This window comes from Anarhichas minor, unplaced genomic scaffold (genome assembly GCF_050575085.1).
Source record: "Anarhichas minor isolate MPS153535 unplaced genomic scaffold, ASM5057508v1 ptg000015l, whole genome shotgun sequence".
Classification (NCBI taxonomy): Eukaryota; Metazoa; Chordata; class Actinopteri; order Perciformes; family Anarhichadidae; genus Anarhichas; species Anarhichas minor.
In genome coordinates, this window is record NW_027466461.1 from 404,895 (window position 1) to 428,283 (window position 23,389).

At 48.1% G+C, this 23,389-nt stretch overlaps 61 non-coding genes across 61 annotated transcripts; all 61 read left to right on the forward strand.

Moving 5' to 3' along the window:
- The first annotated feature begins 14 nt into the window (after positions 1-14).
- Positions 15-177, forward strand: LOC142950425 (U1 spliceosomal RNA). Its single transcript, XR_012954326.1, has one exon. It is a non-coding gene; the product is annotated as a U1 spliceosomal RNA (small nuclear RNA).
- Positions 178-393: 216 nt separating this feature from the next.
- Positions 394-510, forward strand: LOC142950528 (U5 spliceosomal RNA). Its single transcript, XR_012954423.1, has one exon. It is a non-coding gene; the product is annotated as a U5 spliceosomal RNA (small nuclear RNA).
- Positions 511-688: 178 nt separating this feature from the next.
- LOC142950475 (U2 spliceosomal RNA) lies at positions 689-879 on the forward strand. The gene has a single exon (XR_012954374.1). It is a non-coding gene; the product is annotated as a U2 spliceosomal RNA (small nuclear RNA).
- A 287-nt stretch (positions 880-1,166) lies between these two features.
- Positions 1,167-1,329, forward strand: LOC142950407 (U1 spliceosomal RNA). The gene has a single exon (XR_012954309.1). It is a non-coding gene; the product is annotated as a U1 spliceosomal RNA (small nuclear RNA).
- Positions 1,330-1,545: 216 nt separating this feature from the next.
- On the forward strand, positions 1,546-1,662 carry LOC142950529 (U5 spliceosomal RNA). The gene has a single exon (XR_012954424.1). It is a non-coding gene; the product is annotated as a U5 spliceosomal RNA (small nuclear RNA).
- Positions 1,663-1,840: 178 nt separating this feature from the next.
- LOC142950461 (U2 spliceosomal RNA) lies at positions 1,841-2,031 on the forward strand. The gene has a single exon (XR_012954361.1). It is a non-coding gene; the product is annotated as a U2 spliceosomal RNA (small nuclear RNA).
- A 287-nt stretch (positions 2,032-2,318) lies between these two features.
- On the forward strand, positions 2,319-2,481 carry LOC142950426 (U1 spliceosomal RNA). The gene has a single exon (XR_012954327.1). It is a non-coding gene; the product is annotated as a U1 spliceosomal RNA (small nuclear RNA).
- A 216-nt stretch (positions 2,482-2,697) lies between these two features.
- On the forward strand, positions 2,698-2,814 carry LOC142950531 (U5 spliceosomal RNA). Its single transcript, XR_012954426.1, has one exon. It is a non-coding gene; the product is annotated as a U5 spliceosomal RNA (small nuclear RNA).
- Positions 2,815-2,992: 178 nt separating this feature from the next.
- LOC142950485 (U2 spliceosomal RNA) lies at positions 2,993-3,183 on the forward strand. The gene has a single exon (XR_012954383.1). It is a non-coding gene; the product is annotated as a U2 spliceosomal RNA (small nuclear RNA).
- Positions 3,184-3,470: 287 nt separating this feature from the next.
- On the forward strand, positions 3,471-3,634 carry LOC142950389 (U1 spliceosomal RNA). The gene has a single exon (XR_012954292.1). It is a non-coding gene; the product is annotated as a U1 spliceosomal RNA (small nuclear RNA).
- Positions 3,635-3,850: 216 nt separating this feature from the next.
- On the forward strand, positions 3,851-3,967 carry LOC142950532 (U5 spliceosomal RNA). The gene has a single exon (XR_012954427.1). It is a non-coding gene; the product is annotated as a U5 spliceosomal RNA (small nuclear RNA).
- A 178-nt stretch (positions 3,968-4,145) lies between these two features.
- On the forward strand, positions 4,146-4,336 carry LOC142950462 (U2 spliceosomal RNA). Its single transcript, XR_012954362.1, has one exon. It is a non-coding gene; the product is annotated as a U2 spliceosomal RNA (small nuclear RNA).
- Positions 4,337-4,623: 287 nt separating this feature from the next.
- Positions 4,624-4,786, forward strand: LOC142950408 (U1 spliceosomal RNA). The gene has a single exon (XR_012954310.1). It is a non-coding gene; the product is annotated as a U1 spliceosomal RNA (small nuclear RNA).
- A 216-nt stretch (positions 4,787-5,002) lies between these two features.
- On the forward strand, positions 5,003-5,119 carry LOC142950533 (U5 spliceosomal RNA). Its single transcript, XR_012954428.1, has one exon. It is a non-coding gene; the product is annotated as a U5 spliceosomal RNA (small nuclear RNA).
- A 178-nt stretch (positions 5,120-5,297) lies between these two features.
- On the forward strand, positions 5,298-5,488 carry LOC142950464 (U2 spliceosomal RNA). Its single transcript, XR_012954363.1, has one exon. It is a non-coding gene; the product is annotated as a U2 spliceosomal RNA (small nuclear RNA).
- Positions 5,489-5,775: 287 nt separating this feature from the next.
- Positions 5,776-5,938, forward strand: LOC142950427 (U1 spliceosomal RNA). Its single transcript, XR_012954328.1, has one exon. It is a non-coding gene; the product is annotated as a U1 spliceosomal RNA (small nuclear RNA).
- A 216-nt stretch (positions 5,939-6,154) lies between these two features.
- On the forward strand, positions 6,155-6,271 carry LOC142950534 (U5 spliceosomal RNA). The gene has a single exon (XR_012954429.1). It is a non-coding gene; the product is annotated as a U5 spliceosomal RNA (small nuclear RNA).
- Positions 6,272-6,449: 178 nt separating this feature from the next.
- On the forward strand, positions 6,450-6,640 carry LOC142950465 (U2 spliceosomal RNA). Its single transcript, XR_012954364.1, has one exon. It is a non-coding gene; the product is annotated as a U2 spliceosomal RNA (small nuclear RNA).
- Positions 6,641-6,927: 287 nt separating this feature from the next.
- LOC142950428 (U1 spliceosomal RNA) lies at positions 6,928-7,090 on the forward strand. The gene has a single exon (XR_012954329.1). It is a non-coding gene; the product is annotated as a U1 spliceosomal RNA (small nuclear RNA).
- A 216-nt stretch (positions 7,091-7,306) lies between these two features.
- Positions 7,307-7,423, forward strand: LOC142950535 (U5 spliceosomal RNA). Its single transcript, XR_012954430.1, has one exon. It is a non-coding gene; the product is annotated as a U5 spliceosomal RNA (small nuclear RNA).
- A 178-nt stretch (positions 7,424-7,601) lies between these two features.
- Positions 7,602-7,792, forward strand: LOC142950486 (U2 spliceosomal RNA). Its single transcript, XR_012954384.1, has one exon. It is a non-coding gene; the product is annotated as a U2 spliceosomal RNA (small nuclear RNA).
- Positions 7,793-8,079: 287 nt separating this feature from the next.
- LOC142950394 (U1 spliceosomal RNA) lies at positions 8,080-8,243 on the forward strand. The gene has a single exon (XR_012954297.1). It is a non-coding gene; the product is annotated as a U1 spliceosomal RNA (small nuclear RNA).
- A 216-nt stretch (positions 8,244-8,459) lies between these two features.
- LOC142950536 (U5 spliceosomal RNA) lies at positions 8,460-8,576 on the forward strand. The gene has a single exon (XR_012954431.1). It is a non-coding gene; the product is annotated as a U5 spliceosomal RNA (small nuclear RNA).
- A 178-nt stretch (positions 8,577-8,754) lies between these two features.
- LOC142950466 (U2 spliceosomal RNA) lies at positions 8,755-8,945 on the forward strand. Its single transcript, XR_012954365.1, has one exon. It is a non-coding gene; the product is annotated as a U2 spliceosomal RNA (small nuclear RNA).
- A 287-nt stretch (positions 8,946-9,232) lies between these two features.
- Positions 9,233-9,395, forward strand: LOC142950429 (U1 spliceosomal RNA). The gene has a single exon (XR_012954330.1). It is a non-coding gene; the product is annotated as a U1 spliceosomal RNA (small nuclear RNA).
- A 216-nt stretch (positions 9,396-9,611) lies between these two features.
- Positions 9,612-9,728, forward strand: LOC142950537 (U5 spliceosomal RNA). Its single transcript, XR_012954432.1, has one exon. It is a non-coding gene; the product is annotated as a U5 spliceosomal RNA (small nuclear RNA).
- A 178-nt stretch (positions 9,729-9,906) lies between these two features.
- Positions 9,907-10,097, forward strand: LOC142950496 (U2 spliceosomal RNA). Its single transcript, XR_012954393.1, has one exon. It is a non-coding gene; the product is annotated as a U2 spliceosomal RNA (small nuclear RNA).
- Positions 10,098-10,384: 287 nt separating this feature from the next.
- LOC142950430 (U1 spliceosomal RNA) lies at positions 10,385-10,547 on the forward strand. The gene has a single exon (XR_012954331.1). It is a non-coding gene; the product is annotated as a U1 spliceosomal RNA (small nuclear RNA).
- A 216-nt stretch (positions 10,548-10,763) lies between these two features.
- Positions 10,764-10,880, forward strand: LOC142950538 (U5 spliceosomal RNA). The gene has a single exon (XR_012954433.1). It is a non-coding gene; the product is annotated as a U5 spliceosomal RNA (small nuclear RNA).
- A 178-nt stretch (positions 10,881-11,058) lies between these two features.
- Positions 11,059-11,249, forward strand: LOC142950487 (U2 spliceosomal RNA). Its single transcript, XR_012954385.1, has one exon. It is a non-coding gene; the product is annotated as a U2 spliceosomal RNA (small nuclear RNA).
- A 287-nt stretch (positions 11,250-11,536) lies between these two features.
- LOC142950395 (U1 spliceosomal RNA) lies at positions 11,537-11,700 on the forward strand. The gene has a single exon (XR_012954298.1). It is a non-coding gene; the product is annotated as a U1 spliceosomal RNA (small nuclear RNA).
- A 216-nt stretch (positions 11,701-11,916) lies between these two features.
- Positions 11,917-12,033, forward strand: LOC142950539 (U5 spliceosomal RNA). The gene has a single exon (XR_012954434.1). It is a non-coding gene; the product is annotated as a U5 spliceosomal RNA (small nuclear RNA).
- Positions 12,034-12,211: 178 nt separating this feature from the next.
- On the forward strand, positions 12,212-12,402 carry LOC142950467 (U2 spliceosomal RNA). Its single transcript, XR_012954366.1, has one exon. It is a non-coding gene; the product is annotated as a U2 spliceosomal RNA (small nuclear RNA).
- Positions 12,403-12,689: 287 nt separating this feature from the next.
- LOC142950431 (U1 spliceosomal RNA) lies at positions 12,690-12,852 on the forward strand. Its single transcript, XR_012954332.1, has one exon. It is a non-coding gene; the product is annotated as a U1 spliceosomal RNA (small nuclear RNA).
- Positions 12,853-13,068: 216 nt separating this feature from the next.
- On the forward strand, positions 13,069-13,185 carry LOC142950540 (U5 spliceosomal RNA). Its single transcript, XR_012954435.1, has one exon. It is a non-coding gene; the product is annotated as a U5 spliceosomal RNA (small nuclear RNA).
- Positions 13,186-13,363: 178 nt separating this feature from the next.
- On the forward strand, positions 13,364-13,554 carry LOC142950497 (U2 spliceosomal RNA). Its single transcript, XR_012954394.1, has one exon. It is a non-coding gene; the product is annotated as a U2 spliceosomal RNA (small nuclear RNA).
- Positions 13,555-13,841: 287 nt separating this feature from the next.
- On the forward strand, positions 13,842-14,004 carry LOC142950432 (U1 spliceosomal RNA). Its single transcript, XR_012954333.1, has one exon. It is a non-coding gene; the product is annotated as a U1 spliceosomal RNA (small nuclear RNA).
- A 216-nt stretch (positions 14,005-14,220) lies between these two features.
- Positions 14,221-14,337, forward strand: LOC142950542 (U5 spliceosomal RNA). Its single transcript, XR_012954437.1, has one exon. It is a non-coding gene; the product is annotated as a U5 spliceosomal RNA (small nuclear RNA).
- Positions 14,338-14,515: 178 nt separating this feature from the next.
- On the forward strand, positions 14,516-14,706 carry LOC142950468 (U2 spliceosomal RNA). The gene has a single exon (XR_012954367.1). It is a non-coding gene; the product is annotated as a U2 spliceosomal RNA (small nuclear RNA).
- Positions 14,707-14,993: 287 nt separating this feature from the next.
- LOC142950409 (U1 spliceosomal RNA) lies at positions 14,994-15,156 on the forward strand. Its single transcript, XR_012954311.1, has one exon. It is a non-coding gene; the product is annotated as a U1 spliceosomal RNA (small nuclear RNA).
- Positions 15,157-15,372: 216 nt separating this feature from the next.
- Positions 15,373-15,489, forward strand: LOC142950544 (U5 spliceosomal RNA). The gene has a single exon (XR_012954438.1). It is a non-coding gene; the product is annotated as a U5 spliceosomal RNA (small nuclear RNA).
- Positions 15,490-15,667: 178 nt separating this feature from the next.
- LOC142950442 (U2 spliceosomal RNA) lies at positions 15,668-15,858 on the forward strand. The gene has a single exon (XR_012954344.1). It is a non-coding gene; the product is annotated as a U2 spliceosomal RNA (small nuclear RNA).
- Positions 15,859-16,145: 287 nt separating this feature from the next.
- On the forward strand, positions 16,146-16,308 carry LOC142950433 (U1 spliceosomal RNA). The gene has a single exon (XR_012954334.1). It is a non-coding gene; the product is annotated as a U1 spliceosomal RNA (small nuclear RNA).
- A 216-nt stretch (positions 16,309-16,524) lies between these two features.
- Positions 16,525-16,641, forward strand: LOC142950545 (U5 spliceosomal RNA). Its single transcript, XR_012954439.1, has one exon. It is a non-coding gene; the product is annotated as a U5 spliceosomal RNA (small nuclear RNA).
- A 178-nt stretch (positions 16,642-16,819) lies between these two features.
- On the forward strand, positions 16,820-17,010 carry LOC142950488 (U2 spliceosomal RNA). The gene has a single exon (XR_012954386.1). It is a non-coding gene; the product is annotated as a U2 spliceosomal RNA (small nuclear RNA).
- Positions 17,011-17,297: 287 nt separating this feature from the next.
- LOC142950435 (U1 spliceosomal RNA) lies at positions 17,298-17,460 on the forward strand. The gene has a single exon (XR_012954336.1). It is a non-coding gene; the product is annotated as a U1 spliceosomal RNA (small nuclear RNA).
- A 216-nt stretch (positions 17,461-17,676) lies between these two features.
- On the forward strand, positions 17,677-17,793 carry LOC142950546 (U5 spliceosomal RNA). Its single transcript, XR_012954440.1, has one exon. It is a non-coding gene; the product is annotated as a U5 spliceosomal RNA (small nuclear RNA).
- A 178-nt stretch (positions 17,794-17,971) lies between these two features.
- LOC142950469 (U2 spliceosomal RNA) lies at positions 17,972-18,162 on the forward strand. Its single transcript, XR_012954368.1, has one exon. It is a non-coding gene; the product is annotated as a U2 spliceosomal RNA (small nuclear RNA).
- Positions 18,163-18,449: 287 nt separating this feature from the next.
- LOC142950436 (U1 spliceosomal RNA) lies at positions 18,450-18,612 on the forward strand. The gene has a single exon (XR_012954337.1). It is a non-coding gene; the product is annotated as a U1 spliceosomal RNA (small nuclear RNA).
- Positions 18,613-18,828: 216 nt separating this feature from the next.
- LOC142950547 (U5 spliceosomal RNA) lies at positions 18,829-18,945 on the forward strand. Its single transcript, XR_012954441.1, has one exon. It is a non-coding gene; the product is annotated as a U5 spliceosomal RNA (small nuclear RNA).
- Positions 18,946-19,123: 178 nt separating this feature from the next.
- On the forward strand, positions 19,124-19,314 carry LOC142950489 (U2 spliceosomal RNA). The gene has a single exon (XR_012954387.1). It is a non-coding gene; the product is annotated as a U2 spliceosomal RNA (small nuclear RNA).
- Positions 19,315-19,601: 287 nt separating this feature from the next.
- On the forward strand, positions 19,602-19,764 carry LOC142950437 (U1 spliceosomal RNA). Its single transcript, XR_012954338.1, has one exon. It is a non-coding gene; the product is annotated as a U1 spliceosomal RNA (small nuclear RNA).
- A 216-nt stretch (positions 19,765-19,980) lies between these two features.
- LOC142950548 (U5 spliceosomal RNA) lies at positions 19,981-20,097 on the forward strand. The gene has a single exon (XR_012954442.1). It is a non-coding gene; the product is annotated as a U5 spliceosomal RNA (small nuclear RNA).
- A 178-nt stretch (positions 20,098-20,275) lies between these two features.
- LOC142950490 (U2 spliceosomal RNA) lies at positions 20,276-20,466 on the forward strand. The gene has a single exon (XR_012954388.1). It is a non-coding gene; the product is annotated as a U2 spliceosomal RNA (small nuclear RNA).
- A 287-nt stretch (positions 20,467-20,753) lies between these two features.
- LOC142950390 (U1 spliceosomal RNA) lies at positions 20,754-20,917 on the forward strand. Its single transcript, XR_012954293.1, has one exon. It is a non-coding gene; the product is annotated as a U1 spliceosomal RNA (small nuclear RNA).
- Positions 20,918-21,133: 216 nt separating this feature from the next.
- Positions 21,134-21,250, forward strand: LOC142950549 (U5 spliceosomal RNA). The gene has a single exon (XR_012954443.1). It is a non-coding gene; the product is annotated as a U5 spliceosomal RNA (small nuclear RNA).
- Positions 21,251-21,428: 178 nt separating this feature from the next.
- Positions 21,429-21,619, forward strand: LOC142950470 (U2 spliceosomal RNA). The gene has a single exon (XR_012954369.1). It is a non-coding gene; the product is annotated as a U2 spliceosomal RNA (small nuclear RNA).
- A 287-nt stretch (positions 21,620-21,906) lies between these two features.
- Positions 21,907-22,069, forward strand: LOC142950438 (U1 spliceosomal RNA). The gene has a single exon (XR_012954339.1). It is a non-coding gene; the product is annotated as a U1 spliceosomal RNA (small nuclear RNA).
- Positions 22,070-22,285: 216 nt separating this feature from the next.
- On the forward strand, positions 22,286-22,402 carry LOC142950550 (U5 spliceosomal RNA). Its single transcript, XR_012954444.1, has one exon. It is a non-coding gene; the product is annotated as a U5 spliceosomal RNA (small nuclear RNA).
- Positions 22,403-22,580: 178 nt separating this feature from the next.
- On the forward strand, positions 22,581-22,771 carry LOC142950498 (U2 spliceosomal RNA). The gene has a single exon (XR_012954395.1). It is a non-coding gene; the product is annotated as a U2 spliceosomal RNA (small nuclear RNA).
- A 287-nt stretch (positions 22,772-23,058) lies between these two features.
- Positions 23,059-23,221, forward strand: LOC142950410 (U1 spliceosomal RNA). Its single transcript, XR_012954312.1, has one exon. It is a non-coding gene; the product is annotated as a U1 spliceosomal RNA (small nuclear RNA).
- Positions 23,222-23,389: the final 168 nt, after the last annotated feature.

A 23,389-nucleotide genomic window follows, 5' to 3' on the forward strand; every position in this document is an offset into this window, starting at 1 on the left:
GTCTCTTCCAACTCATACTTACCTGGCAGGGGAGATACCATGATAAAGAAGGTGGTTCACCCAGGCGAGGCCCAGCCATTGCACTCCGGTTGTTCTGACCACTGCGAATTCCCCAAATGTGGGAATCTCGACTGCATAATTTCTGGTAGTGGGGGACTGCGTTCGCGCTCTCCCCTGATTGTTTTGTTGAAAAGAATATCAAGTGGTTTGTACTTTTGATTGGAGGGGAGGAAATGGTACTATGGAGAATATTGCCCCCTTTCAGATGTGGGCAGGGGTATGGGAATGGGTGTGGCTTCAGATTTGGAACAGGTCACGTGAACTCAGGCTTACCATGAGCGTTTTGACTTGGACAACTAGGGACTTCGGCTGTTCTTGACAATGTTGCTGTACTTACTTTGGTTTCTCTTCATAACGCACAAGTCTTTCGCCTTTTACTAAAGACTTCCGTGGAGAGGAACACCAATGAATTCAACCTATTTTTAGCAGGCTTTGCCGTTTGGCTGAGCCTTGTACACTTGTGAAAAGAAAGAAAGCTGTCCTTAACTAGACCACGGTGCTTGACCATGGAGTGCTCGGCTGGGTGTGCCAAAGCAGCAGCCACTGCTATGTCCCTTGGAAAGAACTGCACCATGACAAGGGTGAAACGTGTCAGGAGGGTGACTCAGGAAGCAAACAGTTGGGGCTCATCGCTTCTCGGCCTTTTGGCTAAGATCAAGTGTAGTATCTGTTCTTATCAGTTTAATATCTGATATGTCCTCTATATGAGGATAACGTATTAAGCAGATTTTTAGCATCGGGAGATGAAAAAGGGGCTTTCTCCGTTCACTCCACGCATTGACCCGGTATTGCAGCATTGCCGGGAACGGTGCACTCCTCAAATGCCTTGTGGACAACCAAACACCAATCCAAATGGATCAGTCTGTTGATTAGCTTCACACTTTAATGAACGACGAGGATCTCATTCGCTGTCTGTCTTCAAGGCTGGGGCTTGTGTCAAACAAAGGCCTTGTTTATTCCTTACTGACGCCCCTCGTGGAACATCGCTGTGCTCCCAGCCTAAGCTTAATGCTAAAGGAATGCACTCTGGGATTATGCCATCTGGGAACCGTCATCCGGAGTACTGCATCTGGGAATGCCGCCCCTGTCTCTGTCTCTTCCAACTCATACTTACCTGGCAGGGGAGATACCATGATCAAGAAGGTGGTTCACCCAGGCGAGGCCCAGCCATTGCACTCCGGTTGTTCTGACCACTGCGAATTCCCCAAATGTGGGAATCTCGACTGCATAATTTCTGGTAGTGGGGGACTGCGTTCGCGCTCTCCCCTGATTGTTTTGTTGAAAAGAATATCAAGTGGTTTGTACTTTTGATTGGAGGGGAGGAAATGGTACTATGGAGAATATTGCCCCCTTTCAGATGTGGGCAGGGGTATGGGAATGGGTGTGGCTTCAGATTTGGAACAGGTCACGTGAACTCAGGCTTACCATGAGCGTTTTGACTTGGACAACTAGGGACTTCGGCTGTTCTTGACAATGTTGCTGTACTTACTTTGGTTTCTCTTCATAACGCACAAGTCTTTCGCCTTTTACTAAAGACTTCCGTGGAGAGGAACACCAATGAATTCAACCTATTTTTAGCAGGCTTTGCCGTTTGGCTGAGCCTTGTACACTTGTGAAAAGAAAGAAAGCTGTCCTTAACTAGACCACGGTGCTTGACCATGGAGTGCTCGGCTGGGTGTGCCAAAGCAGCAGCCACTGCTATGTCCCTTGGAAAGAACTGCACCATGACAAGGGTGAAACGTGTCAGGAGGGTGACTCAGGAAGCAAACAGTTGGGGCTCATCGCTTCTCGGCCTTTTGGCTAAGATCAAGTGTAGTATCTGTTCTTATCAGTTTAATATCTGATATGTCCTCTATATGAGGATAACGTATTAAGCAGATTTTTAGCATCGGGAGATGAAAAAGGGGCTTGCTCCGTTCACTCCACGCATTGACCCGGTATTGCAGCATTGCCGGGAACGGTGCACTCCTCAAATGCCTTGTGGACAACCAAACACCAATCCAAATGGATCAGTCTGTTGATTAGCTTCACACTTTAATGAACGACGAGGATCTCATTCGCTGTCTGTCTTCAAGGCTGGGGCTTGTGTCAAACAAAGGCCTTGTTTATTCCTTACTGACGCCCCTCGTGGAACATCGCTGTGCTCCCAGCCTAAGCTTAATGCTAAAGGAATGCACTCTGGGATTATGCCATCTGGGAACTGTCATCCGGAGTACTGCATCTGGGAATGCCGCCCCTGTCTCTGTCTCTTCCAACTCATACTTACCTGGCAGGGGAGATACCATGATAAAGAAGGTGGTTCACCCAGGCGAGGCCCAGCCATTGCACTCCGGTTGTTCTGACCACTGCGAATTCCCCAAATGTGGGAATCTCGACTGCATAATTTCTGGTAGTGGGGGACTGCGTTCGCGCTCTCCCCTGATTGTTTTGTTGAAAAGAATATCAAGTGGTTTGTACTTTTGATTGGAGGGGAGGAAATAGTACTATGGAGAATATTGCCCCCTTTCAGATGTGGGCAGGGGTATGGGAATGGGTGTGGCTTCAGATTTGGAACAGGTCACGTGAACTCAGGCTTACCATGAGCGTTTTGACTTGGACAACTAGGGACTTCGGCTGTTCTTGACAATGTTGCTGTACTTACTTTGGTTTCTCTTCATAACGCACAAGTCTTTCGCCTTTTACTAAAGACTTCCGTGGAGAGGAACACCAATGAATTCAACCTATTTTTAGCAGGCTTTGCCGTTTGGCTGAGCCTTGTACACTTGTGAAAAGAAAGAAAGCTGTCCTTAACTAGACCACGGTGCTTGACCATGGAGTGCTCGGCTGGGTGTGCCAAAGCAGCAGCCACTGCTATGTCCCTTGGAAAGAACTGCACCATGACAAGGGTGAAACGTGTCAGGAGGGTGACTCAGGAAGCAAACAGTTGGGGCTCATCGCTTCTCGGCCTTTTGGCTAAGATCAAGTGTAGTATCTGTTCTAATCAGTTTAATATCTGATATGTCCTCTATATGAGGATAACGTATTAAGCAGATTTTTAGCATCGGGAGATGAAAAAGGGGCTTGCTCTGTTCACTCCACGCATTGACCCGGTATTGCAGCATTGCCGGGAACGGTGCACTCCTCAAATGCCTTGTGGACAACCAAACACCAATCCAAATGGATCAGTCTGTTGATTAGCTTCACACTTTAATGAACGACGAGGATCTCATTCGCTGTCTGTCTTCAAGGCTGGGGCTTGTGTCAAACAAAGGCCTTGTTTATTCCTTACTGACGCCCCTCGTGGAACATCGCTGTGCTCCCAGCCTAAGCTTAATGCTAAAGGAATGCACTCTGGGATTATGCCATCTGGGAACCGTCATCCGGAGTACTGCATCTGGGAATGCCGCCCCTGTCTCTGTCTCTTCCAACTCATACTTACCTGGCAGGGGAGATACCATGATCAAGAAGGTGGTTCACCCAGGGCGAGGCCCAGCCATTGCACTCCGGTTGTTCTGACCACTGCGAATTCCCCAAATGTGGGAATCTCGACTGCATAATTTCTGGTAGTGGGGGACTGCGTTCGCGCTCTCCCCTGATTGTTTTGTTGAAAAGAATATCAAGTGGTTTGTACTTTTGATTGGAGGGGAGGAAATAGTACTATGGAGAATATTGCCCCCTTTCAGATGTGGGCAGGGGTATGGGAATGGGTGTGGCTTCAGATTTGGAACAGGTCACGTGAACTCAGGCTTACCATGAGCGTTTTGACTTGGACAACTAGGGACTTCGGCTGTTCTTGACAATGTTGCTGTACTTACTTTGGTTTCTCTTCATAACGCACAAGTCTTTCGCCTTTTACTAAAGACTTCCGTGGAGAGGAACACCAATGAATTCAACCTATTTTTAGCAGGCTTTGCCGTTTGGCTGAGCCTTGTACACTTGTGAAAAGAAAGAAAGCTGTCCTTAACTAGACCACGGTGCTTGACCATGGAGTGCTCGGCTGGGTGTGCCAAAGCAGCAGCCACTGCTATGTCCCTTGGAAAGAACTGCACCATGACAAGGGTGAAACGTGTCAGGAGGGTGACTCAGGAAGCAAACAGTTGGGGCTCATCGCTTCTCGGCCTTTTGGCTAAGATCAAGTGTAGTATCTGTTCTTATCAGTTTAATATCTGATATGTCCTCTATATGAGGATAACGTATTAAGCAGATTTTTAGCATCGGGAGATGAAAAAGGGGCTTGCTCCGTTCACTCCACGCATTGACCCGGTATTGCAGCATTGCCGGGAACGGTGCACTCCTCAAATGCCTTGTGGACAACCAAACACCAATCCAAATGGATCAGTCTGTTGATTAGCTTCACACTTTAATGAACGACGAGGATCTCATTCGCTGTCTGTCTTCAAGGCTGGGGCTTGTGTCAAACAAAGGCCTTGTTTATTCCTTACTGACGCCCCTCGTGGAACATCGCTGTGCTCCCAGCCTAAGCTTAATGCTAAAGGAATGCACTCTGGGATTATGCCATCTGGGAACCGTCATCCGGAGTACTGCATCTGGGAATGCCGCCCCTGTCTCTGTCTCTTCCAACTCATACTTACCTGGCAGGGGAGATACCATGATCAAGAAGGTGGTTCACCCAGGCGAGGCCCAGCCATTGCACTCCGGTTGTTCTGACCACTGCGAATTCCCCAAATGTGGGAATCTCGACTGCATAATTTCTGGTAGTGGGGGACTGCGTTCGCGCTCTCCCCTGATTGTTTTGTTGAAAAGAATATCAAGTGGTTTGTACTTTTGATTGGAGGGGAGGAAATGGTACTATGGAGAATATTGCCCCCTTTCAGATGTGGGCAGGGGTATGGGAATGGGTGTGGCTTCAGATTTGGAACAGGTCACGTGAACTCAGGCTTACCATGAGCGTTTTGACTTGGACAACTAGGGACTTCGGCTGTTCTTGACAATGTTGCTGTACTTACTTTGGTTTCTCTTCATAACGCACAAGTCTTTCGCCTTTTACTAAAGACTTCCGTGGAGAGGAACACCAATGAATTCAACCTATTTTTAGCAGGCTTTGCCGTTTGGCTGAGCCTTGTACACTTGTGAAAAGAAAGAAAGCTGTCCTTAACTAGACCACGGTGCTTGACCATGGAGTGCTCGGCTGGGTGTGCCAAAGCAGCAGCCACTGCTATGTCCCTTGGAAAGAACTGCACCATGACAAGGGTGAAACGTGTCAGGAGGGTGACTCAGGAAGCAAACAGTTGGGGCTCATCGCTTCTCGGCCTTTTGGCTAAGATCAAGTGTAGTATCTGTTCTTATCAGTTTAATATCTGATATGTCCTCTATATGAGGATAACGTATTAAGCAGATTTTTAGCATCGGGAGATGAAAAAGGGGCTTGCTCCGTTCACTCCACGCATTGACCCGGTATTGCAGCATTGCCGGGAACGGTGCACTCCTCAAATGCCTTGTGGACAACCAAACACCAATCCAAATGGATCAGTCTGTTGATTAGCTTCACACTTTAATGAACGACGAGGATCTCATTCGCTGTCTGTCTTCAAGGCTGGGGCTTGTGTCAAACAAAGGCCTTGTTTATTCCTTACTGACGCCCCTCGTGGAACATCGCTGTGCTCCCAGCCTAAGCTTAATGCTAAAGGAATGCACTCTGGGATTATGCCATCTGGGAACCGTCATCCGGAGTACTGCATCTGGGAATGCCGCCCCTGTCTCTGTCTCTTCCAACTCATACTTACCTGGCAGGGGAGATACCATGATAAAGAAGGTGGTTCACCCAGGCGAGGCCCAGCCATTGCACTCCGGTTGTTCTGACCACTGCGAATTCCCCAAATGTGGGAATCTCGACTGCATAATTTCTGGTAGTGGGGGACTGCGTTCGCGCTCTCCCCTGATTGTTTTGTTGAAAAGAATATCAAGTGGTTTGTACTTTTGATTGGAGGGGAGGAAATAGTACTATGGAGAATATTGCCCCCTTTCAGATGTGGGCAGGGGTATGGGAATGGGTGTGGCTTCAGATTTGGAACAGGTCACGTGAACTCAGGCTTACCATGAGCGTTTTGACTTGGACAACTAGGGACTTCGGCTGTTCTTGACAATGTTGCTGTACTTACTTTGGTTTCTCTTCATAACGCACAAGTCTTTCGCCTTTTACTAAAGACTTCCGTGGAGAGGAACACCAATGAATTCAACCTATTTTTAGCAGGCTTTGCCGTTTGGCTGAGCCTTGTACACTTGTGAAAAGAAAGAAAGCTGTCCTTAACTAGACCACGGTGCTTGACCATGGAGTGCTCGGCTGGGTGTGCCAAAGCAGCAGCCACTGCTATGTCCCTTGGAAAGAACTGCACCATGACAAGGGTGAAACGTGTCAGGAGGGTGACTCAGGAAGCAAACAGTTGGGGCTCATCGCTTCTCGGCCTTTTGGCTAAGATCAAGTGTAGTATCTGTTCTTATCAGTTTAATATCTGATATGTCCTCTATATGAGGATAACGTATTAAGCAGATTTTTAGCATCGGGAGATGAAAAAGGGGCTTGCTCCGTTCACTCCACGCATTGACCCGGTATTGCAGCATTGCCGGGAACGGTGCACTCCTCAAATGCCTTGTGGACAACCAAACACCAATCCAAATGGATCAGTCTGTTGATTAGCTTCACACTTTAATGAACGACGAGGATCTCATTCGCTGTCTGTCTTCAAGGCTGGGGCTTGTGTCAAACAAAGGCCTTGTTTATTCCTTACTGACGCCCCTCGTGGAACATCGCTGTGCTCCCAGCCTAAGCTTAATGCTAAAGGAATGCACTCTGGGATTATGCCATCTGGGAACCGTCATCCGGAGTACTGCATCTGGGAATGCCGCCCCTGTCTCTGTCTCTTCCAACTCATACTTACCTGGCAGGGGAGATACCATGATAAAGAAGGTGGTTCACCCAGGCGAGGCCCAGCCATTGCACTCCGGTTGTTCTGACCACTGCGAATTCCCCAAATGTGGGAATCTCGACTGCATAATTTCTGGTAGTGGGGGACTGCGTTCGCGCTCTCCCCTGATTGTTTTGTTGAAAAGAATATCAAGTGGTTTGTACTTTTGATTGGAGGGGAGGAAATAGTACTATGGAGAATATTGCCCCCTTTCAGATGTGGGCAGGGGTATGGGAATGGGTGTGGCTTCAGATTTGGAACAGGTCACGTGAACTCAGGCTTACCATGAGCGTTTTGACTTGGACAACTAGGGACTTCGGCTGTTCTTGACAATGTTGCTGTACTTACTTTGGTTTCTCTTCATAACGCACAAGTCTTTCGCCTTTTACTAAAGACTTCCGTGGAGAGGAACACCAATGAATTCAACCTATTTTTAGCAGGCTTTGCCGTTTGGCTGAGCCTTGTACACTTGTGAAAAGAAAGAAAGCTGTCCTTAAGTAGACCACGGTGCTTGACCATGGAGTGCTCGGCTGGGTGTGCCAAAGCAGCAGCCACTGCTATGTCCCTTGGAAAGAACTGCACCATGACAAGGGTGAAACGTGTCAGGAGGGTGACTCAGGAAGCAAACAGTTGGGGCTCATCGCTTCTCGGCCTTTTGGCTAAGATCAAGTGTAGTATCTGTTCTAATCAGTTTAATATCTGATATGTCCTCTATATGAGGATAACGTATTAAGCAGATTTTTAGCATCGGGAGATGAAAAAGGGGCTTGCTCTGTTCACTCCACGCATTGACCCGGTATTGCAGCATTGCCGGGAACGGTGCACTCCTCAAATGCCTTGTGGACAACCAAACACCAATCCAAATGGATCAGTCTGTTGATTAGCTTCACACTTTAATGAACGACGAGGATCTCATTCGCTGTCTGTCTTCAAGGCTGGGGCTTGTGTCAAACAAAGGCCTTGTTTATTCCTTACTGACGCCCCTCGTGGAACATCGCTGTGCTCCCAGCCTAAGCTTAATGCTAAAGGAATGCACTCTGGGATTATGCCATCTGGGAACCGTCATCCGGAGTACTGCATCTGGGAATGCCGCCCCTGTCTCTGTCTCTTCCAACTCATACTTACCTGGCAGGGGAGATACCATGATCAAGAAGGTGGTTCACCCAGGGCGAGGCCCAGCCATTGCACTCCGGTTGTTCTGACCACTGCGAATTCCCCAAATGTGGGAATCTCGACTGCATAATTTCTGGTAGTGGGGGACTGCGTTTGCGCTCTCCCCTGATTGTTTTGTTGAAAAGAATATCAAGTGGTTTGTACTTTTGATTGGAGGGGAGGAAATAGTACTATGGAGAATATTGCCCCCTTTCAGATGTGGGCAGGGGTATGGGAATGGGTGTGGCTTCAGATTTGGAACAGGTCACGTGAACTCAGGCTTACCATGAGCGTTTTGACTTGGACAACTAGGGACTTCGGCTGTTCTTGACAATGTTGCTGTACTTACTTTGGTTTCTCTTCATAACGCACAAGTCTTTCGCCTTTTACTAAAGACTTCCGTGGAGAGGAACACCAATGAATTCAACCTATTTTTAGCAGGCTTTGCCGTTTGGCTGAGCCTTGTACACTTGTGAAAAGAAAGAAAGCTGTCCTTAACTAGACCACGGTGCTTGACCATGGAGTGCTCGGCTGGGTGTGCCAAAGCAGCAGCCACTGCTATGTCCCTTGGAAAGAACTGCACCATGACAAGGGTGAAACGTGTCAGGAGGGTGACTCAGGAAGCAAACAGTTGGGGCTCATCGCTTCTCGGCCTTTTGGCTAAGATCAAGTGTAGTATCTGTTCTTATCAGTTTAATATCTGATATGTCCTCTATATGAGGATAACGTATTAAGCAGATTTTTAGCATCGGGAGATGAAAAAGGGGCTTGCTCCGTTCACTCCACGCATTGACCCGGTATTGCAGCATTGCCGGGAACGGTGCACTCCTCAAATGCCTTGTGGACAACCAAACACCAATCCAAATGGATCAGTCTGTTGATTAGCTTCACACTTTAATGAACGACGAGGATCTCATTCGCTGTCTGTCTTCAAGGCTGGGGCTTGTGTCAAACAAAGGCCTTGTTTATTCCTTACTGACGCCCCTCGTGGAACATCGCTGTGCTCCCAGCCTAAGCTTAATGCTAAAGGAATGCACTCTGGGATTATGCCATCTGGGAACCGTCATCCGGAGTACTGCATCTGGGAATGCCGCCCCTGTCTCTGTCTCTTCCAACTCATACTTACCTGGCAGGGGAGATACCATGATAAAGAAGGTGGTTCACCCAGGCGAGGCCCAGCCATTGCACTCCGGTTGTTCTGACCACTGCGAATTCCCCAAATGTGGGAATCTCGACTGCATAATTTCTGGTAGTGGGGGACTGCGTTCGCGCTCTCCCCTGATTGTTTTGTTGAAAAGAATATCAAGTGGTTTGTACTTTTGATTGGAGGGGAGGAAATAGTACTATGGAGAATATTGCCCCCTTTCAGATGTGGGCAGGGGTATGGGAATGGGTGTGGCTTCAGATTTGGAACAGGTCACGTGAACTCAGGCTTACCATGAGCGTTTTGACTTGGACAACTAGGGACTTCGGCTGTTCTTGACAATGTTGCTGTACTTACTTTGGTTTCTCTTCATAACGCACAAGTCTTTCGCCTTTTACTAAAGACTTCCGTGGAGAGGAACACCAATGAATTCAACCTATTTTTAGCAGGCTTTGCCGTTTGGCTGAGCCTTGTACACTTGTGAAAAGAAAGAAAGCTGTCCTTAAGTAGACCACGGTGCTTGACCATGGAGTGCTCGGCTGGGTGTGCCAAAGCAGCAGCCACTGCTATGTCCCTTGGAAAGAACTGCACCATGACAAGGGTGAAACGTGTCAGGAGGGTGACTCAGGAAGCAAACAGTTGGGGCTCATCGCTTCTCGGCCTTTTGGCTAAGATCAAGTGTAGTATCTGTTCTAATCAGTTTAATATCTGATATGTCCTCTATATGAGGATAACGTATTAAGCAGATTTTTAGCATCGGGAGATGAAAAATGGGCTTGCTCTGTTCACTCCACGCATTGACCCGGTATTGCAGCATTGCCGGGAACGGTGCACTCCTCAAATGCCTTGTGGACAACCAAACACCAATCCAAATGGATCAGTCTGTTGATTAGCTTCACACTTTAATGAACGACGAGGATCTCATTCGCTGTCTGTCTTCAAGGCTGGGGCTTGTGTCAAACAAAGGCCTTGTTTATTCCTTACTGACGCCCCTCGTGGAACATCGCTGTGCTCCCAGCCTAAGCTTAATGCTAAAGGAATGCACTCTGGGATTATGCCATCTGGGAACCGTCATCCGGAGTACTGCATCTGGGAATGCCGCCCCTGTCTCTGTCTCTTCCAACTCATACTTACCTGGCAGGGGAGATACCATGATAAAGAAGGTGGTTCACCCAGGCGAGGCCCAGCCATTGCACTCCGGTTGTTCTGACCACTGCGAATTCCCCAAATGTGGGAATCTCGACTGCATAATTTCTGGTAGTGGGGGACTGCGTTCGCGCTCTCCCCTGATTGTTTTGTTGAAAAGAATATCAAGTGGTTTGTACTTTTGATTGGAGGGGAGGAAATAGTACTATGGAGAATATTGCCCCCTTTCAGATGTGGGCAGGGGTATGGGAATGGGTGTGGCTTCAGATTTGGAACAGGTCACGTGAACTCAGGCTTACCATGAGCGTTTTGACTTGGACAACTAGGGACTTCGGCTGTTCTTGACAATGTTGCTGTACTTACTTTGGTTTCTCTTCATAACGCACAAGTCTTTCGCCTTTTACTAAAGACTTCCGTGGAGAGGAACACCAATGAATTCAACCTATTTTTAGCAGGCTTTGCCGTTTGGCTGAGCCTTGTACACTTGTGAAAAGAAAGAAAGCTGTCCTTAAGTAGACCACGGTGCTTGACCATGGAGTGCTCGGCTGGGTGTGCCAAAGCAGCAGCCACTGCTATGTCCCTTGGAAAGAACTGCACCATGACAAGGGTGAAACGTGTCAGGAGGGTGACTCAGGAAGCAAACAGTTGGGGCTCATCGCTTCTCGGCCTTTTGGCTAAGATCAAGTGTAGTATCTGTTCTAATCAGTTTAATATCTGATATGTCCTCTATATGAGGATAACGTATTAAGCAGATTTTTAGCATCGGGAGATGAAAAAGGGGCTTGCTCTGTTCACTCCACGCATTGACCCGGTATTGCAGCATTGCCGGGAACGGTGCACTCCTCAAATGCCTTGTGGACAACCAAACACCAATCCAAATGGATCAGTCTGTTGATTAGCTTCACACTTTAATGAACGACGAGGATCTCATTCGCTGTCTGTCTTCAAGGCTGGGGCTTGTGTCAAACAAAGGCCTTGTTTATTCCTTACTGACGCCCCTCGTGGAACATCGCTGTGCTCCCAGCCTAAGCTTAATGCTAAAGGAATGCACTCTGGGATTATGCCATCTGGGAACCGTCATCCGGAGTACTGCATCTGGGAATGCCGCCCCTGTCTCTGTCTCTTCCAACTCATACTTACCTGGCAGGGGAGATACCATGATCAAGAAGGTGGTTCACCCAGGGCGAGGCCCAGCCATTGCACTCCGGTTGTTCTGACCACTGCGAATTCCCCAAATGTGGGAATCTCGACTGCATAATTTCTGGTAGTGGGGGACTGCGTTTGCGCTCTCCCCTGATTGTTTTGTTGAAAAGAATATCAAGTGGTTTGTACTTTTGATTGGAGGGGAGGAAATAGTACTATGGAGAATATTGCCCCCTTTCAGATGTGGGCAGGGGTATGGGAATGGGTGTGGCTTCAGATTTGGAACAGGTCACGTGAACTCAGGCTTACCATGAGCGTTTTGACTTGGACAACTAGGGACTTCGGCTGTTCTTGACAATGTTGCTGTACTTACTTTGGTTTCTCTTCATAACGCACAAGTCTTTCGCCTTTTACTAAAGACTTCCGTGGAGAGGAACACCAATGAATTCAACCTATTTTTAGCAGGCTTTGCCGTTTGGCTGAGCCTTGTACACTTGTGAAAAGAAAGAAAGCTGTCCTTAACTAGACCACGGTGCTTGACCATGGAGTGCTCGGCTGGGTGTGCCAAAGCAGCAGCCACTGCTATGTCCCTTGGAAAGAACTGCACCATGACAAGGGTGAAACGTGTCAGGAGGGTGACTCAGGAAGCAAACAGTTGGGGCTCATCGCTTCTCGGCCTTTTGGCTAAGATCAAGTGTAGTATCTGTTCTTATCAGTTTAATATCTGATATGTCCTCTATATGAGGATAACGTATTAAGCAGATTTTTAGCATCGGGAGATGAAAAAGGGGCTTGCTCCGTTCACTCCACGCATTGACCCGGTATTGCAGCATTGCCGGGAACGGTGCACTCCTCAAATGCCTTGTGGACAACCAAACACCAATCCAAATGGATCAGTCTGTTGATTAGCTTCACACTTTAATGAACGACGAGGATCTCATTCGCTGTCTGTCTTCAAGGCTGGGGCTTGTGTCAAACAAAGGCCTTGTTTATTCCTTACTGACGCCCCTCGTGGAACATCGCTGTGCTCCCAGCCTAAGCTTAATGCTAAAGGAATGCACTCTGGGATTATGCCATCTGGGAACCGTCATCCGGAGTACTGCATCTGGGAATGCCGCCCCTGTCTCTGTCTCTTCCAACTCATACTTACCTGGCAGGGGAGATACCATGATAAAGAAGGTGGTTCACCCAGGCGAGGCCCAGCCATTGCACTCCGGTTGTTCTGACCACTGCGAATTCCCCAAATGTGGGAATCTCGACTGCATAATTTCTGGTAGTGGGGGACTGCGTTCGCGCTCTCCCCTGATTGTTTTGTTGAAAAGAATATCAAGTGGTTTGTACTTTTGATTGGAGGGGAGGAAATAGTACTATGGAGAATATTGCCCCCTTTCAGATGTGGGCAGGGGTATGGGAATGGGTGTGGCTTCAGATTTGGAACAGGTCACGTGAACTCAGGCTTACCATGAGCGTTTTGACTTGGACAACTAGGGACTTCGGCTGTTCTTGACAATGTTGCTGTACTTACTTTGGTTTCTCTTCATAACGCACAAGTCTTTCGCCTTTTACTAAAGACTTCCGTGGAGAGGAACACCAATGAATTCAACCTATTTTTAGCAGGCTTTGCCGTTTGGCTGAGCCTTGTACACTTGTGAAAAGAAAGAAAGCTGTCCTTAAGTAGACCACGGTGCTTGACCATGGAGTGCTCGGCTGGGTGTGCCAAAGCAGCAGCCACTGCTATGTCCCTTGGAAAGAACTGCACCATGACAAGGGTGAAACGTGTCAGGAGGGTGACTCAGGAAGCAAACAGTTGGGGCTCATCGCTTCTCGGCCTTTTGGCTAAGATCAAGTGTAGTATCTGTTCTAATCAGTTTAATATCTGATATGTCCTCTATATGAGGATAACGTATTAAGCAGATTTTTAGCATCGGGAGATGAAAAATGGGCTTGCTCTGTTCACTCCACGCATTGACCCGGTATTGCAGCATTGCCGGGAACGGTGCACTCCTCAAATGCCTTGTGGACAACCAAACACCAATCCAAATGGATCAGTCTGTTGATTAGCTTCACACTTTAATGAACGACGAGGATCTCATTCGCTGTCTGTCTTCAAGGCTGGGGCTTGTGTCAAACAAAGGCCTTGTTTATTCCTTACTGACGCCCCTCGTGGAACATCGCTGTGCTCCCAGCCTAAGCTTAATGCTAAAGGAATGCACTCTGGGATTATGCCATCTGGGAACTGTCATCCGGAGTACTGCATCTGGGAATGCCGCCCCTGTCTCTGTCTCTTCCAACTCATACTTACCTGGCAGGGGAGATACCATGATAAAGAAGGTGGTTCACCCAGGCGAGGCCCAGCCATTGCACTCCGGTTGTTCTGACCACTGCGAATTCCCCAAATGTGGGAATCTCGACTGCATAATTTCTGGTAGTGGGGGACTGCGTTCGCGCTCTCCCCTGATTGTTTTGTTGAAAAGAATATCAAGTGGTTTGTACTTTTGATTGGAGGGGAGGAAATGGTACTATGGAGAATATTGCCCCCTTTCAGATGTGGGCAGGGGTATGGGAATGGGTGTGGCTTCAGATTTGGAACAGGTCACGTGAACTCAGGCTTACCATGAGCGTTTTGACTTGGACAACTAGGGACTTCGGCTGTTCTTGACAATGTTGCTGTACTTACTTTGGTTTCTCTTCATAACGCACAAGTCTTTCGCCTTTTACTAAAGACTTCCGTGGAGAGGAACACCAATGAATTCAACCTATTTTTAGCAGGCTTTGCCGTTTGGCTGAGCCTTGTACACTTGTGAAAAGAAAGAAAGCTGTCCTTAACTAGACCACGGTGCTTGACCATGGAGTGCTCGGCTGGGTGTGCCAAAGCAGCAGCCACTGCTATGTCCCTTGGAAAGAACTGCACCATGACAAGGGTGAAACGTGTCAGGAGGGTGACTCAGGAAGCAAACAGTTGGGGCTCATCGCTTCTCGGCCTTTTGGCTAAGATCAAGTGTAGTATCTGTTCTTATCAGTTTAATATCTGATATGTCCTCTATATGAGGATAACGTATTAAGCAGATTTTTAGCATCGGGAGATGAAAAAGGGGCTTGCTCCGTTCACTCCACGCATTGACCCGGTATTGCAGCATTGCCGGGAACGGTGCACTCCTCAAATGCCTTGTGGACAACCAAACACCAATCCAAATGGATCAGTCTGTTGATTAGCTTCACACTTTAATGAACGACGAGGATCTCATTCGCTGTCTGTCTTCAAGGCTGGGGCTTGTGTCAAACAAAGGCCTTGTTTATTCCTTACTGACGCCCCTCGTGGAACATCGCTGTGCTCCCAGCCTAAGCTTAATGCTAAAGGAATGCACTCTGGGATTATGCCATCTGGGAACCGTCATCCGGAGTACTGCATCTGGGAATGCCGCCCCTGTCTCTGTCTCTTCCAACTCATACTTACCTGGCAGGGGAGATACCATGATCAAGAAGGTGGTTCACCCAGGCGAGGCCCAGCCATTGCACTCCGGTTGTTCTGACCACTGCGAATTCCCCAAATGTGGGAATCTCGACTGCATAATTTCTGGTAGTGGGGGACTGCGTTCGCGCTCTCCCCTGATTGTTTTGTTGAAAAGAATATCAAGTGGTTTGTACTTTTGATTGGAGGGGAGGAAATGGTACTATGGAGAATATTGCCCCCTTTCAGATGTGGGCAGGGGTATGGGAATGGGTGTGGCTTCAGATTTGGAACAGGTCACGTGAACTCAGGCTTACCATGAGCGTTTTGACTTGGACAACTAGGGACTTCGGCTGTTCTTGACAATGTTGCTGTACTTACTTTGGTTTCTCTTCATAACGCACAAGTCTTTCGCCTTTTACTAAAGACTTCCGTGGAGAGGAACACCAATGAATTCAACCTATTTTTAGCAGGCTTTGCCGTTTGGCTGAGCCTTGTACACTTGTGAAAAGAAAGAAAGCTGTCCTTAACTAGACCACGGTGCTTGACCATGGAGTGCTCGGCTGGGTGTGCCAAAGCAGCAGCCACTGCTATGTCCCTTGGAAAGAACTGCACCATGACAAGGGTGAAACGTGTCAGGAGGGTGACTCAGGAAGCAAACAGTTGGGGCTCATCGCTTCTCGGCCTTTTGGCTAAGATCAAGTGTAGTATCTGTTCTTATCAGTTTAATATCTGATATGTCCTCTATATGAGGATAATGTATTAAGCAGATTTTTAGCATCGGGAGATGAAAAAGGGGCTTGCTCCGTTCACTCCACGCATTGACCCGGTATTGCAGCATTGCCGGGAACGGTGCACTCCTCAAATGCCTTGTGGACAACCAAACACCAATCCAAATGGATCAGTCTGTTGATTAGCTTCACACTTTAATGAACGACGAGGATCTCATTCGCTGTCTGTCTTCAAGGCTGGGGCTTGTGTCAAACAAAGGCCTTGTTTATTCCTTACTGACGCCCCTCGTGGAACATCGCTGTGCTCCCAGCCTAAGCTTAATGCTAAAGGAATGCACTCTGGGATTATGCCATCTGGGAACTGTCATCCGGAGTACTGCATCTGGGAATGCCGCCCCTGTCTCTGTCTCTTCCAACTCATACTTACCTGGCAGGGGAGATACCATGATAAAGAAGGTGGTTCACCCAGGCGAGGCCCAGCCATTGCACTCCGGTTGTTCTGACCACTGCGAATTCCCCAAATGTGGGAATCTCGACTGCATAATTTCTGGTAGTGGGGGACTGCGTTCGCGCTCTCCCCTGATTGTTTTGTTGAAAAGAATATCAAGTGGTTTGTACTTTTGATTGGAGGGGAGGAAATAGTACTATGGAGAATATTGCCCCCTTTCAGATGTGGGCAGGGGTATGGGAATGGGTGTGGCTTCAGATTTGGAACAGGTCACGTGAACTCAGGCTTACCATGAGCGTTTTGACTTGGACAACTAGGGACTTCGGCTGTTCTTGACAATGTTGCTGTACTTACTTTGGTTTCTCTTCATAACGCACAAGTCTTTCGCCTTTTACTAAAGACTTCCGTGGAGAGGAACACCAATGAATTCAACCTATTTTTAGCAGGCTTTGCCGTTTGGCTGAGCCTTGTACACTTGTGAAAAGAAAGAAAGCTGTCCTTAACTAGACCACGGTGCTTGACCATGGAGTGCTCGGCTGGGTGTGCCAAAGCAGCAGCCACTGCTATGTCCCTTGGAAAGAACTGCACCATGACAAGGGTGAAACGTGTCAGGAGGGTGACTCAGGAAGCAAACAGTTGGGGCTCATCGCTTCTCGGCCTTTTGGCTAAGATCAAGTGTAGTATCTGTTCTAATCAGTTTAATATCTGATATGTCCTCTATATGAGGATAACGTATTAAGCAGATTTTTAGCATCGGGAGATGAAAAAGGGGCTTGCTCTGTTCACTCCACGCATTGACCCGGTATTGCAGCATTGCCGGGAACGGTGCACTCCTCAAATGCCTTGTGGACAACCAAACACCAATCCAAATGGATCAGTCTGTTGATTAGCTTCACACTTTAATGAACGACGAGGATCTCATTCGCTGTCTGTCTTCAAGGCTGGGGCTTGTGTCAAACAAAGGCCTTGTTTATTCCTTACTGACGCCCCTCGTGGAACATCGCTGTGCTCCCAGCCTAAGCTTAATGCTAAAGGAATGCACTCTGGGATTATGCCATCTGGGAACCGTCATCCGGAGTACTGCATCTGGGAATGCCGCCCCTGTCTCTGTCTCTTCCAACTCATACTTACCTGGCAGGGGAGATACCATGATAAAGAAGGTGGTTCACCCAGGCGAGGCCCAGCCATTGCACTCCGGTTGTTCTGACCACTGCGAATTCCCCAAATGTGGGAATCTCGACTGCATAATTTCTGGTAGTGGGGGACTGCGTTCGCGCTCTCCCCTGATTGTTTTGTTGAAAAGAATATCAAGTGGTTTGTACTTTTGATTGGAGGGGAGGAAATAGTACTATGGAGAATATTGCCCCCTTTCAGATGTGGGCAGGGGTATGGGAATGGGTGTGGCTTCAGATTTGGAACAGGTCACGTGAACTCAGGCTTACCATGAGCGTTTTGACTTGGACAACTAGGGACTTCGGCTGTTCTTGACAATGTTGCTGTACTTACTTTGGTTTCTCTTCATAACGCACAAGTCTTTCGCCTTTTACTAAAGACTTCCGTGGAGAGGAACACCAATGAATTCAACCTATTTTTAGCAGGCTTTGCCGTTTGGCTGAGCCTTGTACACTTGTGAAAAGAAAGAAAGCTGTCCTTAAGTAGACCACGGTGCTTGACCATGGAGTGCTCGGCTGGGTGTGCCAAAGCAGCAGCCACTGCTATGTCCCTTGGAAAGAACTGCACCATGACAAGGGTGAAACGTGTCAGGAGGGTGACTCAGGAAGCAAACAGTTGGGGCTCATCGCTTCTCGGCCTTTTGGCTAAGATCAAGTGTAGTATCTGTTCTTATCAGTTTAATATCTGATATGTCCTCTATATGAGGATAACGTATTAAGCAGATTTTTAGCATCGGGAGATGAAAAAGGGGCTTGCTCCGTTCACTCCACGCATTGACCCGGTATTGCAGCATTGCCGGGAACGGTGCACTCCTCAAATGCCTTGTGGACAACCAAACACCAATCCAAATGGATCAGTCTGTTGATTAGCTTCACACTTTAATGAACGACGAGGATCTCATTCGCTGTCTGTCTTCAAGGCTGGGGCTTGTGTCAAACAAAGGCCTTGTTTATTCCTTACTGACGCCCCTCGTGGAACATCGCTGTGCTCCCAGCCTAAGCTTAATGCTAAAGGAATGCACTCTGGGATTATGCCATCTGGGAACTGTCATCCGGAGTACTGCATCTGGGAATGCCGCCCCTGTCTCTGTCTCTTCCAACTCATACTTACCTGGCAGGGGAGATACCATGATAAAGAAGGTGGTTCACCCAGGCGAGGCCCAGCCATTGCACTCCGGTTGTTCTGACCACTGCGAATTCCCCAAATGTGGGAATCTCGACTGCATAATTTCTGGTAGTGGGGGACTGCGTTCGCGCTCTCCCCTGATTGTTTTGTTGAAAAGAATATCAAGTGGTTTGTACTTTTGATTGGAGGGGAGGAAATAGTACTATGGAGAATATTGCCCCCTTTCAGATGTGGGCAGGGGTATGGGAATGGGTGTGGCTTCAGATTTGGAACAGGTCACGTGAACTCAGGCTTACCATGAGCGTTTTGACTTGGACAACTAGGGACTTCGGCTGTTCTTGACAATGTTGCTGTACTTACTTTGGTTTCTCTTCATAACGCACAAGTCTTTCGCCTTTTACTAAAGACTTCCGTGGAGAGGAACACCAATGAATTCAACCTATTTTTAGCAGGCTTTGCCGTTTGGCTGAGCCTTGTACACTTGTGAAAAGAAAGAAAGCTGTCCTTAACTAGACCACGGTGCTTGACCATGGAGTGCTCGGCTGGGTGTGCCAAAGCAGCAGCCACTGCTATGTCCCTTGGAAAGAACTGCACCATGACAAGGGTGAAACGTGTCAGGAGGGTGACTCAGGAAGCAAACAGTTGGGGCTCATCGCTTCTCGGCCTTTTGGCTAAGATCAAGTGTAGTATCTGTTCTAATCAGTTTAATATCTGATATGTCCTCTATATGAGGATAACGTATTAAGCAGATTTTTAGCATCGGGAGATGAAAAAGGGGCTTGCTCTGTTCACTCCACGCATTGACCCGGTATTGCAGCATTGCCGGGAACGGTGCACTCCTCAAATGCCTTGTGGACAACCAAACACCAATCCAAATGGATCAGTCTGTTGATTAGCTTCACACTTTAATGAACGACGAGGATCTCATTCGCTGTCTGTCTTCAAGGCTGGGGCTTGTGTCAAACAAAGGCCTTGTTTATTCCTTACTGACGCCCCTCGTGGAACATCGCTGTGCTCCCAGCCTAAGCTTAATGCTAAAGGAATGCACTCTGGGATTATGCCATCTGGGAACCGTCATCCGGAGTACTGCATCTGGGAATGCCGCCCCTGTCTCTGTCTCTTCCAACTCATACTTACCTGGCAGGGGAGATACCATGATAAAGAAGGTGGTTCACCCAGGCGAGGCCCAGCCATTGCACTCCGGTTGTTCTGACCACTGCGAATTCCCCAAATGTGGGAATCTCGACTGCATAATTTCTGGTAGTGGGGGACTGCGTTCGCGCTCTCCCCTGATTGTTTTGTTGAAAAGAATATCAAGTGGTTTGTACTTTTGATTGGAGGGGAGGAAATAGTACTATGGAGAATATTGCCCCCTTTCAGATGTGGGCAGGGGTATGGGAATGGGTGTGGCTTCAGATTTGGAACAGGTCACGTGAACTCAGGCTTACCATGAGCGTTTTGACTTGGACAACTAGGGACTTCGGCTGTTCTTGACAATGTTGCTGTACTTACTTTGGTTTCTCTTCATAACGCACAAGTCTTTCGCCTTTTACTAAAGACTTCCGTGGAGAGGAACACCAATGAATTCAACCTATTTTTAGCAGGCTTTGCCGTTTGGCTGAGCCTTGTACACTTGTGAAAAGAAAGAAAGCTGTCCTTAAGTAGACCACGGTGCTTGACCATGGAGTGCTCGGCTGGGTGTGCCAAAGCAGCAGCCACTGCTATGTCCCTTGGAAAGAACTGCACCATGACAAGGGTGAAACGTGTCAGGAGGGTGACTCAGGAAGCAAACAGTTGGGGCTCATCGCTTCTCGGCCTTTTGGCTAAGATCAAGTGTAGTATCTGTTCTAATCAGTTTAATATCTGATATGTCCTCTATATGAGGATAACGTATTAAGCAGATTTTTAGCATCGGGAGATGAAAAAGGGGCTTGCTCTGTTCACTCCACGCATTGACCCGGTATTGCAGCATTGCCGGGAACGGTGCACTCCTCAAATGCCTTGTGGACAACCAAACACCAATCCAAATGGATCAGTCTGTTGATTAGCTTCACACTTTAATGAACGACGAGGATCTCATTCGCTGTCTGTCTTCAAGGCTGGGGCTTGTGTCAAACAAAGGCCTTGTTTATTCCTTACTGACGCCCCTCGTGGAACATCGCTGTGCTCCCAGCCTAAGCTTAATGCTAAAGGAATGCACTCTGGGATTATGCCATCTGGGAACCGTCATCCGGAGTACTGCATCTGGGAATGCCGCCCCTGTCTCTGTCTCTTCCAACTCATACTTACCTGGCAGGGGAGATACCATGATCAAGAAGGTGGTTCACCCAGGGCGAGGCCCAGCCATTGCACTCCGGTTGTTCTGACCACTGCGAATTCCCCAAATGTGGGAATCTCGACTGCATAATTTCTGGTAGTGGGGGACTGCGTTCGCGCTCTCCCCTGATTGTTTTGTTGAAAAGAATATCAAGTGGTTTGTACTTTTGATTGGAGGGGAGGAAATAGTACTATGGAGAATATTGCCCCCTTTCAGATGTGGGCAGGGGTATGGGAATGGGTGTGGCTTCAGATTTGGAACAGGTCACGTGAACTCAGGCTTACCATGAGCGTTTTGACTTGGACAACTAGGGACTTCGGCTGTTCTTGACAATGTTGCTGTACTTACTTTGGTTTCTCTTCATAACGCACAAGTCTTTCGCCTTTTACTAAAGACTTCCGTGGAGAGGAACACCAATGAATTCAACCTATTTTTAGCAGGCTTTGCCGTTTGGCTGAGCCTTGTACACTTGTGAAAAGAAAGAAAGCTGTCCTTAAGTAGACCACGGTGCTTGACCATGGAGTGCTCGGCTGGGTGTGCCAAAGCAGCAGCCACTGCTATGTCCCTTGGAAAGAACTGCACCATGACAAGGGTGAAACGTGTCAGGAGGGTGACTCAGGAAGCAAACAGTTGGGGCTCATCGCTTCTCGGCCTTTTGGCTAAGATCAAGTGTAGTATCTGTTCTTATCAGTTTAATATCTGATATGTCCTCTATATGAGGATAACGTATTAAGCAGATTTTTAGCATCGGGAGATGAAAAAGGGGCTTGCTCCGTTCACTCCACGCATTGACCCGGTATTGCAGCATTGCCGGGAACGGTGCACTCCTCAAATGCCTTGTGGACAACCAAACACCAATCCAAATGGATCAGTCTGTTGATTAGCTTCACACTTTAATGAACGACGAGGATCTCATTCGCTGTCTGTCTTCAAGGCTGGGGCTTGTGTCAAACAAAGGCCTTGTTTATTCCTTACTGACGCCCCTCGTGGAACATCGCTGTGCTCCCAGCCTAAGCTTAATGCTAAAGGAATGCACTCTGGGATTATGCCATCTGGGAACTGTCATCCGGAGTACTGCATCTGGGAATGCCGCCCCTGTCTCTGTCTCTTCCAACTCATACTTACCTGGCAGGGGAGATACCATGATAAAGAAGGTGGTTCACCCAGGCGAGGCCCAGCCATTGCACTCCGGTTGTTCTGACCACTGCGAATTCCCCAAATGTGGGAATCTCGACTGCATAATTTCTGGTAGTGGGGGACTGCGTTCGCGCTCTCCCCTGATTGTTTTGTTGAAAAGAATATCAAGTGGTTTGTACTTTTGATTGGAGGGGAGGAAATGGTACTATGGAGAATATTGCCCCCTTTCAGATGTGGGCAGGGGTATGGGAATGGGTGTGGCTTCAGATTTGGAACAGGTCACGTGAACTCAGGCTTACCATGAGCGTTTTGACTTGGACAACTAGGGACTTCGGCTGTTCTTGACAATGTTGCTGTACTTACTTTGGTTTCTCTTCATAACGCACAAGTCTTTCGCCTTTTACTAAAGACTTCCGTGGAGAGGAACACCAATGAATTCAACCTATTTTTAGCAGGCTTTGCCGTTTGGCTGAGCCTTGTACACTTGTGAAAAGAAAGAAAGCTGTCCTTAAGTAGACCACGGTGCTTGACCATGGAGTGCTCGGCTGGGTGTGCCAAAGCAGCAGCCACTGCTATGTCCCTTGGAAAGAACTGCACCATGACAAGGGTGAAACGTGTCAGGAGGGTGACTCAGGAAGCAAACAGTTGGGGCTCATCGCTTCTCGGCCTTTTGGCTGAGATCAAGTGTAGTATCTGTTCTAATCAGTTTAATATCTGATATGTCCTCTATATGAGGATAACGTATTAAGCAGATTTTTAGCATCGGGAGATGAAAAAGGGGCTTGCTCTGTTCACTCCACGCATTGACCCGGTATTGCAGCATTGCCGGGAACGGTGCACTCCTCAAATGCCTTGTGGACAACCAAACACCAATCCAAATGGATCAGTCTGTTGATTAGCTTCACACTTTAATGAACGACGAGGATCTCATTCGCTGTCTGTCTTCAAGGCTGGGGCTTGTGTCAAACAAAGGCCTTGTTTATTCCTTACTGACGCCCCTCGTGGAACATCGCTGTGCTCCCAGCCTAAGCTTAATGCTAAAGGAATGCACTCTGGGATTATGCCATCTGGGAACCGTCATCCGGAGTACTGCATCTGGGAATGCCGCCCCTGTCTCTGTCTCTTCCAACTCATACTTACCTGGCAGGGGAGATACCATGATCAAGAAGGTGGTTCACCCAGGCGAGGCCCAGCCATTGCACTCCGGTTGTTCTGACCACTGCGAATTCCCCAAATGTGGGAATCTCGACTGCATAATTTCTGGTAGTGGGGGACTGCGTTCGCGCTCTCCCCTGATTGTTTTGTTGAAAAGAATATCAAGTGGTTTGTACTTTTGATTGGAGGGGAGGAAATAGTACTATGGAGAATATTGCCCCCTTTCAGATGTGGGCAGGGGTATGGGAATGGGTGTGGCTTCAGATTTGGAACAGGTCACGTGAACTCAGGCTTACCATGAGCGTTTT